General features: G+C 39.5%; 1 pseudogene; it reads left to right on the plus strand.

Moving 5' to 3' along the window:
• Positions 1 to 4,581: 4,581 nt before the first annotated feature.
• Positions 4,582 to 5,519, plus strand: LOC114895812 (annotated as a pseudogene).
• The last annotated feature ends 6,684 nt before the right edge of the window (positions 5,520 to 12,203 follow it).

A 12,203-nucleotide genomic window follows, 5' to 3' on the forward strand; every position in this document is an offset into this window, starting at 1 on the left:
TGTTTGCCCCATTTCAATGAGTGAATATTTTTGAAAATATTCACTTTTACTAAAAGCAAACTGGAATGGAGCCCATGACGTAAAATGTGGGAGAACAGAGTCGAGGATGTTCCTGAGACCTTTGGTGCAGACAAGACAATAGAAAGAACTTAGAGCAAGTGTCAGGAAGAATGAGTAGCTGGGACATGATAACAGCACCAAGGTGCAGAAAAAAGTTCTGCAACTGTCCTATTAACATACCAGATTTGATTTGACTCCATTATATTTTATCAAATAGTTTAGAAAGCTCACAGCATAAAACATCATCATAATTGTAATCATATATTTGGAGATTTAACGTGCACACCATAATGTACCATTAGTTACACAAATAACTAATAATTTGCTAATGACAATATTATGTTAAGTCAGTTTAGGGGCAATTAAAGTGAGTGATATTTACATATGCCTAATGAATCACAGTCGATGGCAGATTAAGAGATTCTAATGAATATTCATCCAGACATTCGCAACCAGCTTCACAGTTTATAAACTGAATTATGGTTGATTTGCCCTTTTAAAAATGAATATGTGAGTATCTTCTGCATGGTGAGAATGAACAATTGGGCCTGACTGTAAAATTTTTTTAAAGCAATGTACTGGTCAGAACACAAAACATTTTTATGCACTCTCATGCCCTCGGCCTCACTGTTCTTTTTATATCGCAGATCAGTGTTGATGAACTATCTCCATTTTCATTCGAATCCATGACATGAAATATAGAAATTGTTTACTATAAGATTAAATGGAAACCAAGTTTTATGCAGCCCCACTGAGGAAATAATTACAGGTAGTTTTTGCCATTGAAACAGTGAATACAAACTCTCTTTTCATTCTCTAGCCATCCCCATGCAACTCAGAAGGCTGCTTTTGTAGCTATATGTTCTCATGATAAAATTGGGGTTGATTTACTATCCTTTCAACTTGGTCATTTTAAAAAGTAATAAAACAAACAAACAAAAACACTTTACTCTGGCCCTGTGAATACAGGTTAAGACCAAACAAGGTTATGGTTTGAGCATTCAATTTCTCCTAAAAATTATAACACTTTCTGCTTTGACTAGCTGTTCCTCGTAAATATTGTTAGTCTTGTCTCTGTTGCAAAGATGAAGGCCAAACTCTTTGTCTTTCTCCAGATCCCACAACAGGTCCCTGAGAGACCAGATATCTACAACTCCCATTTCTTTTTCACCTTAAATTAGACAAAATTGTCTCCCTGCTGTTTCAGATTATAAAGATGTTAATTATTGCCGGCATTTTTTCCTACATAGGAAGTTAGAGGCTAGAACTAGAGCATCTTGGTCCATGGGAATGTAGTAAGACAGTTGAACAAGCATGTGCTTGATGTCTGGGCCTTATATAAGATGTCAAACTTGTATTAATGGAACTAGTGAGAGAAACCTCCAAAACCAAACAAGTGTTTTAAAGGCATGGGGTGAAGGGTGACTGGAGCCTCTTGCTCCTAATGGACCAGAGGTCAAGGTGAGTGGGTTTCCAGGCTCAGCAGTTCTTTTTTATTATTATTATTTTTAAGTTTCATTTATTTTGGCTACACCGGGTCTTAGTTGCGGCATGCATGCAGGATCTAGTTCCCCGACCAGGGATCAAACCCGGGCCCCCCCGCATTGGGAGCACAGAGTCTTCCCCACTGGACCACCAGGGAAGTCCCTCAGCAGTTCTTTTAGGCTGGGAATAGTACAGAAAATATAAAAATGGCCTCCATCTATTCTCCCTATGCAAATGAAGTTCCCATAAGTGAAGAGTGGTCATTTCACTCTCTTATTCAAAAACTTAGCAAAGATGTCAATTCTCCCCACATCAGTCTACAGATTTAAAGGGATCGCAATCAAATTCTCAGCTGGATCTTTTGAAGATATAAACGAGTCAATACTGAAATTGATATGGAAAGACACAGAAACCAGAAGAGCTCAAACAATTTTGAAAACAGAAGAATAAAACTGAAGGGCTCACACTACCTCATTTTAAGACATACTCTAAAGCCACAGTAAACAACACATTGTGTATTGGCAAAAGGACAGTTATGTAGATTAATGGAACAGAATAGTGAATTTAGAAATAGATCTACCACATAAATATGACCAATTGATTTTTGACAGAGATACTGAGGAAACTCAAGGAAGAATACTATAGTGACAAATGATGTTGGAACAACTGGACACCCATAGGCAAAAACAACCACAACCACAACCAAAAAACTTGGATCTAATCCTCACGCTTTAAACAACAATTAACTCAAAATGGATCAGAGACTTAAATGTAAAATGTGAAGGTATAAAACTACTAAAAAAAAGATATAGGTAAAAATCTTCATGACCTGGGCTTAGGGAAAGAGTTTGACAAGATTCAGAACATGCTCCCCTAAAATACGGCATCTTGGCATATTGAATATTTTAAGCTGAAGGAATTTGAGAGAAAGCAGGTGCAGGAAGGATTCTCTGACTTCCTCCTTCTACTCTGAAGTAGATCATAAGACACTCATGTGAAGCGTCTTCTACCTGGAAAAAAGGAGCATTCTTATCTCTGAAGACAGAGGTACACCAAGGGGAATCTAGACAAACTTGCTAGGTTTCCCCCAGTTTACTTCCCTTAGCTCATACCTTTTTGTGTCATCACGTTTGTCCACGATTTTTCAGTCTTCATCAAACCTAGCATACACATGCTCAGGCTTAACTGTTTCTTCAGGTGTTCATTTCCCTCTGAAGAATCCGATGTTACATTAAACTTATATTAAATACGTTTGTATACTTTTTCTTGTTAATCTATTTTTTTTGTCAGTTCAATTTACAGACCCCACCAGAAGAAGCTGGGAAAGTAGTAAGAAAAAGAATTCTTTCCTACCCTGTACGTTCTTAAACACAAAACCAAAAAAACAGGATCCATAAAATTAAAAATTGATAAATTAAATTTGATCAAAATTAAACATTTTGGTTCTGTGAAAGACACAGAAAAGAGAAGTAACAAACTGGGGGAAAATATTTGCAAATCATATATCTAACAAAGGACTTGTTGCCAGAACATGTAAAGAATGCTCAAAATTTAACAGTAAAAAAACAAACAACCAGCTAAAAAAAAATAACCGAAAAGACTTAAAGAGACACTTCACTGAAGAGGGTATACAGAAGCAAATAAGCACATGAAAAAAAATTCAACCTCAATTGCTAGTGGTAAAAGCAAATTAAAACCACAATATGTACAAAGCTATTTTATGGCTAAAATAAAAAAACACTAGAAATACCAAATACTGGCAAGGATGCAGAGCAACCGGAATTGTCACACATTTCTGGTGGAAATGCAAAATGGAAATCAGTTTGACAGTTTCTTATAAAGTTAAACATACACTTATCATATGACCTAGAAATACCATTCCAGGGGTACTTATCCTAAAGAAATAAAAACTTATGTTTACAAAAAAATCTGTACACAAATGTTTATAGCAGATCTATCCATAAATATCAAAAACTGGAAGCAAACAAAATGTCTTAGTTTAATGGATGAGTAAGTTAACAATGGAATACTACTCAGCAAGGAATAAACTGTTAATACATATAACGGCTTAGAAGAATCTCAAAAGCACTAAGCTGAGTGAAAGAAGTCAGTCTCAAAAGGTTACATACAGTATAATTCCATTTATATGACCTTCTCAAAAGGACTAACTAGAGTGAGGGAGAACACACCAGTGGTTGCCAGAGGTTAGGGAAGGGAGAGAGGTGTGACTGCAAAGGGAGAGCACAGAGAGTTCTGGAGTGATGACATTTTCTTGTGTCCTGATTATGGTGGTAGATAAAAGTGTTAAAATTCATAGATCTGTACACACACAAAGCAGTCTATTTTATTGTATGTTAATTTAAAAAATAAAACGAAAACTTTTAGTGGAGTTCTATTTCCTACTCTATCAAATCTAAACTCTCTCTGCCTATGTGTGAGCCCCTCCATCACCTGCTTCCCCTCTTTGTCATGTTTCTAGGTCCGTTTCCTCTCTGTCCCCTGAGGCAGCTCAGCTGTGCCCCTACCCCCCATCCATGTTCCCTCCTTTTATGAACAAACATTATTGATCCTCTATAAAAGGCCAGCTACAGTGTTAGCCTTGGGGGTGCAAGAGCTTCTGGGCTATAATAGCCCCTCCTCTTCTCTCCTCTTCACCCTTCCTTTCCCCCTTCTCTTCTTTTTATTCAAATCAAGTCCCACCCCTTTTGCCACGTCAGCTCCAGGCATTCCTGCAACCACCAGACTCAAGTTCTCTGTCATCCGTCTGCACCAGTAAACTAATTGCACCACAGCTGTTTCTGGTTTTGTTGCATTCTTCCAGTTAGATTTAGTTCTTTGAAAATAGGAACTTTTTGTTTGTTTGCTTTTTCAGTCAGACCTCAGATGATCAAACAGCTCTTAACATAAGAGTAAGTGCCCTATACATAGCTCACTATTTAAAACATGCATTGGGAGATACGTTCGTTAGATTACTCCTTTCTGCCAGTGGACGCTGGGGAGTAAGCATCGTTGATGTCTCCCCCCTCCATTGCCATCATGTCTAAGTCAGAGTCTCCCAAAGAGCCTGAACAGCTGCAGAAGCTCCTCTTCAGAGATGTGATCTTTGAAACAACCGATGAGAGTCTGCCATTCTGAGCAAATGGGGAACGCTCACAGACTGTGTGGTAATGAGGGATCCAAACACCAAGTGCTCCAGAGGCTTTGGGTTTGTCACATATGCCGCTGTGGAGGAGGTGGATGCAGCCATGAAGGCAAAGCCACACAAGGTGGATGGAATAGTGGAACCAAAGAGGGCCGTCTCAAGAGAAGATTCTCAAAGACCTGGTGCCCACTTAACTGTGAAAAAGATTTTTGTTGGTGGCGTTAAAGAAGACACTGAAGAACATCACCTAAGAGATTATTTTGAACAGTATGGGAAAATTGAAGTGATTGAAATCATGACTGACCGAGGCAGCGGCAAAAAGAGAGGCTTTGCTTTCATAACATTTGATGGCCTTGACTCATTAAACAAGATTGTCATTCAGAAATACCGCACTGTGAATGGCCACAACTGTGAAGTAAGGAAAGCCCTATCTAAGCAAGAGATCCAGCCAAAGAGCTGGAAGTCGTTCTGGAAGCTTTGGTGGTGGTCTTGGAGGGGGCTTTGGTGGGAATGACAGCTTTGGTCGTGGAGGAAACTTCAGCAGTCGAGATGCCTTTGGTGGCAGCCGTGGTGGCGGTGGCTGTGGTGGCAGTAGGGATGGCTGTAATGGGTTTGGTAATGGTGGAAGCAATTTTGGAGGTGGCGGAAGCTACGATGATTTTGGCAGTTACAACAATCTTCAAATTTTGGACCCACGAAGGGATGAAACTTTGGAGGCAGAAGTGCTGGCCCCTGTGGTGGTGGAGGCCAATACTTTGCCAAACCACAAAACCAAGGTGGCTATGGCAGTTCCAGCAGCAGCAGGACCTCTGGCAGTGGCAGAAGGTTTTAATTACTGCCAGGAAACAAAGCTCAGCAGGAGAGGAGAGCCAGAGAAGTGATGGGGAAGCTACAGGTTACAACACCTTTGTGAACTCAGCCAAACGCAGTGGTGGCAGGGCCTAGCTGCTACAAAGAAGACATGTTTTAGACAATACTCATGTGTATGGGCAAAAAAAATTGAGGACTGTATTTGTGACTAATTGTATAACAGGTATTTTAGTTTCTGTTCTATGGAAAGCATTCCAACAAAGGGTTTTAATGTAGGTTTTTTTTTTGCACCCATACTGTTGATGGCTAAATGTAATAGTCTGACCATGAAGCTGAATAAATGTGTCTTTTTAAATAAATAAATAAAACATGCATTGGCACTGAAGTGAGTGAGTAAGCATTAACCCTAGGAAAATATGAACGTAGTTCTGAATTAGAAGGAGGTCTAAATTTCCCTTATTTCCACTTCCTCTTCCATTGCTTCTCTTGACATTGTCATAAACTCTGTCTTTCCTGACTCTTCTCAGCAAGAACTATATTGTTTTATTCAACTTCACGTCACACCCTTTAATCTTTTCCTGACCTTTTTCCTTCAGGAACCTGAACATTTTCTCTCTTTTATTCTCTAACTTTCAGACTACTTATATTCTTAATTTAATTCTCCACTTTCCTAAGACTTTCTCAGTACTAGATGGTTTATACCTTACAAATGCCTCATTTCCACTTCATGAAAAATTTTTTGCAATTTTCATCTTAATTTGTTATTTTTACTTTTCACATGTTTACGGACCGAGGCTGAGAATAATCCAGTCTTGGTGTGTAGAACATTAATATCTGTTCGTCTCCTTCTTCAGGTCATGTGTTGGCATCCAGTTCTTCTGGATTCCTCCTTCCACTGCTGTCCTCGAGTTTCTGCTTCTCTCTGCACTTCGCCTTCTCTTACTCTCCTCCTGGGAACCATGGTTGCTGTGATCCTACAGTAATTATACTGTCATGATGGAAGGGAAATGCTTCTTCTTAGAGCAGCTTGAAAAGCACCAGGAACTTGGATTTTATTTATTCTTGATTTTATTTTTACCTTGGTCCTAGAAAGCCACCCAAAGCCTCCTTTGTATAAAATGATCTGGGATTAAGTGGCATCCTTACAGCTGAGGATAGCCTTTCCTATTTTACGGAAGGAGTCTGACCAAATAGAAGAGGCAGATTAAAGGCGTTCCTAACGAAGAGGGGAAGCAACAGAGGAGTGGGAAAGCAGAGACTGCTCCCCCAACCCCGACAAGAAGTCAAAGCCTACACTTCCCCCCAACCCAAGACAGGTTCCCCTTATTTCCAGTAGGGCAATTTCCAGCAACTGTCTGTCCTCTGAGAAGTAACTTATTTATCTTCATGTTCATCACAATCAGTTGTTTCTGCAATGTTAGCAGCAAAATCAGCAAAAGATTTCCACATTTCAAGATAAATCAGAATCTCCTCACCTCCTAACTTCCACCTCAGTAACAAAAAATGAAAATGCAGAAATCCTCCAATGCAGCCACATTTGCAGTTCCTGTGGGTGAAACCCACATTTGATAGCTGTATGTTTATAGGTGACTCAAGTGAGAGAACCAAGAATGACCTTCTATTAGGTGGGCATTTTAGAGCCAGAGAGAAAAGATGGATTGTTACACCCCAAAATGTTAACAATGAGTAGCTTTGTATGGCAGTTTTGAATGGTTTTGTTCCTTAGATTTGTCTTCATCCACTAAATTTTCTAGAGCTCCGTCATTTATTTTTGGTAAGAAATAATGTTATATTTAACCCAATTGCAATACAGGTCAGCATTGTTTACCTTCTTAATAGGACATAGTACTTTTTCATGCCGAGAACAAAGATAAGTTAAAACTTTAATTTTAATTAAAAATACGTAAGCAGTCTCAAAAACAAGAGAATATCTCTGTGGTCCAGAAATAAGAGAGTGAGGGATGGTGGAGGTTCCAGTCTTCCTGGCTCTAGAATAGGAAACTAGCACGGCTGCTGGGAGCTCCCAGGCATGGCGGAACAGACTTGCACCTCTTCTGGGTGGGGCGTGGCGTTGGCCTGGCTGTGTGACACAGAGGGTCAGGGTACTTTGCCCTTCTAGAAAAAGAGCTTAGAAAAAGCTGCAGCTGGGGTGCAGGCCTGTCACCAATAACCAGCAGCAGGAGAGAGAAGCTGGGGGCTCCCAGGCAGAGCCTGCGCCCAAAGGCACCTGCTGACAAAGAGGTGGGATCAGCATTGCTCCCACAGATAAGACACCCAAACTGCTCCCACAGAGCTTGGCTCTGAATGGGGACCTAGGCTGGGTGAGAGCAATCACAATTTCCGAGGCAAGGAGAGGCGAGCAAGAGAAGTGGGGCAACAAACACCAGCAAAAGGAAATTTCCACTCAAGATGACGTGGCAATTAAAAGTTTAAAATGCAGAAATGAAACTCACATCGTAAATGATAGCCAAAATACTCACTGAATCGGGAATTCATCCCTGAAAGGGTAGAGATAATACAGCCATCTGAAAAACATGTTAAAACTCCCAGTGGGCTAAGGGGGAAAAAGAACGTAGCAAAATAAGAAATTATAGGAAGGGATTATGAAACAAAAGCAAGTGGATATGATAAAGAACCAGGAAAAAGTCCTGGGAATAAAAAGTATCGCCACTATAATTAGAAAAAAATAAAAACAACTCTAGGGGCTTCCCTGGTGGCGCAGTGGTTGGAAGTCCGCCTGCCGATGCAGGGGACACGGGTTCGTGCTCCGGTCCGGGAAGATCCCACATGCCGCGGAGCGGCTGGGGGCGTGAGCCATGACCGCTGAGCCTGCGCGTCCGGAGCCTGTGCTCCGCAACGGGAGAGGCCACAACAGTGAGAGGCCCGCGAACAAAAAAAAAAAAAAAAAAAAAAAAAAACTCTAGATGAACAAAGAGAATTAATGAATTAGAAGGTATGCTGGGATATTTACCCAGAACACGGAACCAATGAAAAAACATAAGATAGAAAAGATTAGATTCACACTTCAGCATAGATATAACATAAAAGTTCCAAAGTAGAGAACTGAGGACACGGTAGTAGATAATTAGTATAGCTCAGAATCTTCCAGAATCAAAAAACAAATCCTCAGATTGAAAGCACACATGAACAAATCCCTATTTTCTAATACACAATTTGTATATACAAATTCCTGTTATTATATAAAGTAGGGATTTGTTCATGTTAACGCATGCCCAGCCGTAGTCCCAAATGAAAAGCAGAAGGAAACAACTCAGTACTTGCCGGGGCTCTCACCATCCCTCTCACACTCACTCAAACACACACAGAGTATGCAGAGAGTTACCTCTGGGTAACTTGATGCATGCCTCTTCTTCCCGCCCCATCTCCCACAGCAGCGGGAATCCTACACAGCAGGGCACTTCCCTGGTGGTCCAGCGGCTAAGACTCCGCGCCCCCAATGCAGGGGGTCCAGGTTCGATCCCTGGTCAGGGAACTAGATCTCCCATGCAGCACCTACGAGTTTTCATGCCAGCAACTAAAAGATCCCGCATGCGCAACTGAGAGATCCCACGTGCCGCAAGGAAGACCGGCACAGCCAAATAAATAAATAAATTTTTTTTTTTTTTTAAAGAAAGACACCTGAGCTAGGCAAGGCCAACCTTAGGTGTGCCTCTGGCTGCGCCACTCTTATTGGTATGTAACGTACATTGTTTCATTGAAGTTGTAACACAGGGTGGCATGGACTGACTTCTCAGCTCAATTCCTTCTCTCTCCATCCATACCATTTAGTGTTTCAGTTCTAGGTTATCAAAGAAAATGTCAGAAAGGGACCATATACCTTTGGTTAACTACAAAATAGACACCTGCAGCCACAAGGGGACCTTTCTTCCTGCACCCCCTGCAGCCCACTTGCTTTGGGGTGATATTTATACCAAGCATCCCTTCATTCCATCAAGCAGCAACATTAAATCTCTTGTTCTGCACTTTACTGGCTGAAGGTTGTAAATGTTTTATGAGCCACTGAGCTTGCAGCATTACTATTTTATTAGAAGGTTGAATATCTTTTCTTCGTAGCTGGGCTACTAGTGAAGTTGTTCTTTCTCTTAAAAATGTTAACTTCATGCTTGTTATGAAATGGAAATTGGCAGGATGTTGTAAGTAACTGTTTAAAACTGGTTTGGCCCATTTGAAAGCAAGCTTGGATAGCACTAGGACTTTTTTTTTTTTTTCTTTTGGATTGACCTATAAATAACTGAGGGACGGAAAGGGATTTTTTGATTCTCTAACAACTGGATTCAATAAAGTCCTTCTGGATTCAATCTGTGATTGCTGAGGTATATTATATTCAAACTTTGGCATCAATCCAAAGAATCAATTATGAATTTACTCAGGTGCACATCAGCATGAAGCAGTCGAGATAGAGCATCAAGTTACCTGGCTGATCCTGGACAAGCCATAGAATAGTTTTGAACATTTTTTCCTCATCTCTTCTGTCTCCGACATTTCTTCCTCTGCCTTCCTCACAAACTGAGAACCAAATAAGTCAGGGAAGTGAAATGGGGAGAAATTAGCTCTTCTAGAAAGCTAGACTAGGGTGCTTCTCCTCCATGATGAAAGAATGATGTTACAAAGGGACCGTGCTCTCACCAACCAGGAAGAGCCAATATGACCACCAGCTTCCCAAAGGGAACCACTCCAAGCATGTTCTTTTCCTCTCCCATGTCTCTGTTCTTACTGCCTCCTCAACTATGACGTTTGTCTCCCCTTCTTTATCTTAAAAGCATCTCATTTTCAAAACCAAGTTCACTTGTCACTTCCAATCTGCAGCCTTTCTAAATTCCTTTCCCCTCATGCATACAAGTGAGAATTGCTCCTTCCTTGCTATTCTCATTTTAAGTCTTACTTCGTCTGTTGATTCATCTATTTACTCAACAGTCTTCTACTAAATACCTGCTATGTGCCATGGCACTGGAGAGAAAAAGATAAATAAAGTACTATCTATATCCTTAGGAGCACAGATCTTTGTTTCCATATTATATTTGAATTCCCAGGAAAGATTTGTTGAGGATGAGACCTTATTCAGCCATTTTTCTATCTCAGTGCTTACCATTGTCTAGCACACAGTAGTTGTTCAAAAGTTATTTCTTAAGTTGATTTGAAAGGAAAGAGTTGAGGTGTTAGATCTTCATTCTAAAGATTACGTTCCATGGGGGATATATTGGGAGGCCTCCAAAGACTGAGGTCAAAACGATTTTTCCTGTGATGCAGATTCTTTTAGTCTTTTATTTTTTTAATTTTTAAAATCATTTTTAATTGAAGCGTAGTTAACTTACTATGTTGTGTTAGTTTCAGGTGTACAGAAAAGTGATTCAAGTGTATATATTCTTGATAAGGATTCTTTTAGTCTTTAAATCAAATTGCATTTCTTTAGTTTATTAATTCAGGAAATATTTATTGAGGGTTTACCCTCTATCATGTTCTGTGTTAGACACTGAAGAAAAGATAAATAAGCAATGTATATAGCATACATGTACATATGTACATAAATATAGGTGTATAATATATACAAGTCAGATATTATTATTGCTATTATTACATGGAAAACCTACAACTTGTACCTCAGCAGTAGAGTTATGACAAGAGTCTGTTCGGATAAAAGTGAAGAGTTCAATTATCAGTCTCCCCCATTAGACAAATGCTCTATAAAGGACTGTGTCTTCCTTTATGTCATCACCCCAGCATAATATTGGGGATAGCAGATGTTCAGAAAGAATTTGATGAATGAATGAATTGTACAGCCATTATTTTGAGTGTTGAAGTCTAGTGAAGATATTTACTTCTGTCTAAAACAGGGCAGCCAGTTGCTTTACAGTGAAATGGTATCAAATTTGTTTTGGATCAGACATTTATGGAAGTCTCAGGATTTCATAAAAATTTATAAAATCTTACACTAGATCAAGCCCTGGGATTAGAAGTTTAAACAAAATCAGTGGAAAGTTCTCTTGTATAAGAAAAAAAGTAGACTCATTCTATAGAGAAGCATAACTTTGAGATTGTACATGTCTTAGAGTTCACTTGTCTCTATTGTTATATTATACATGTCACTATTGAACTAGGACAACTTAAAAAGCCTTATTACTAAGAGACATAGCAAGAATACTTGATATGATAAGACAGCCCACTAAAGCAAAAGGAGTCAATTGCTTAACTAGGCAAATAATTTTGAAAATTTCCTTCCAACACAGTGAGACTCCATAGCCAGAAAGTCTGATGTTGTCTCCCCTGTGACTATTAAGACTCAACTTTTATAAAGGATTTCCCTGAAAGACAGCAAATATTATATCAAAAGAAAATATCTGCCTATACAGGAGTACAGCATCATTAAAGTGTTACCGCATTTCAATTCTGAAGTGATTTGAAAACAGCACTTCTAGGTCTTATCTTTTTTTTTGCCAGAACAGCGTTCAAAACCCTCAAGATTGAGCCAGTGTTTATGAAAGTACTCTGCAAATTCTAAAGTACTCTATAAGCTTAGTTTGTACTATTTCTACTATGCTCTGAGATTCTGATATCTTTTCCTGTGGTTCATCAGGGAAACTTCCCACTTGAGTAGCTCTAGTATTTCAGAGCTATATAAATATGATTATTAAAGCAGAATCATTAGAACTGTGTCCAGACCAAAAGGGCATCTTCTGAAGGACAGAAA

The sequence above is a fragment of the Monodon monoceros genome, unplaced genomic scaffold, assembly GCF_005190385.1.
Source record: "Monodon monoceros isolate NGI ecotype Baffin Bay Population unplaced genomic scaffold, NGI_Narwhal_1 Super_Scaffold_15, whole genome shotgun sequence".
Classification (NCBI taxonomy): Eukaryota; Metazoa; Chordata; class Mammalia; order Artiodactyla; family Monodontidae; genus Monodon; species Monodon monoceros.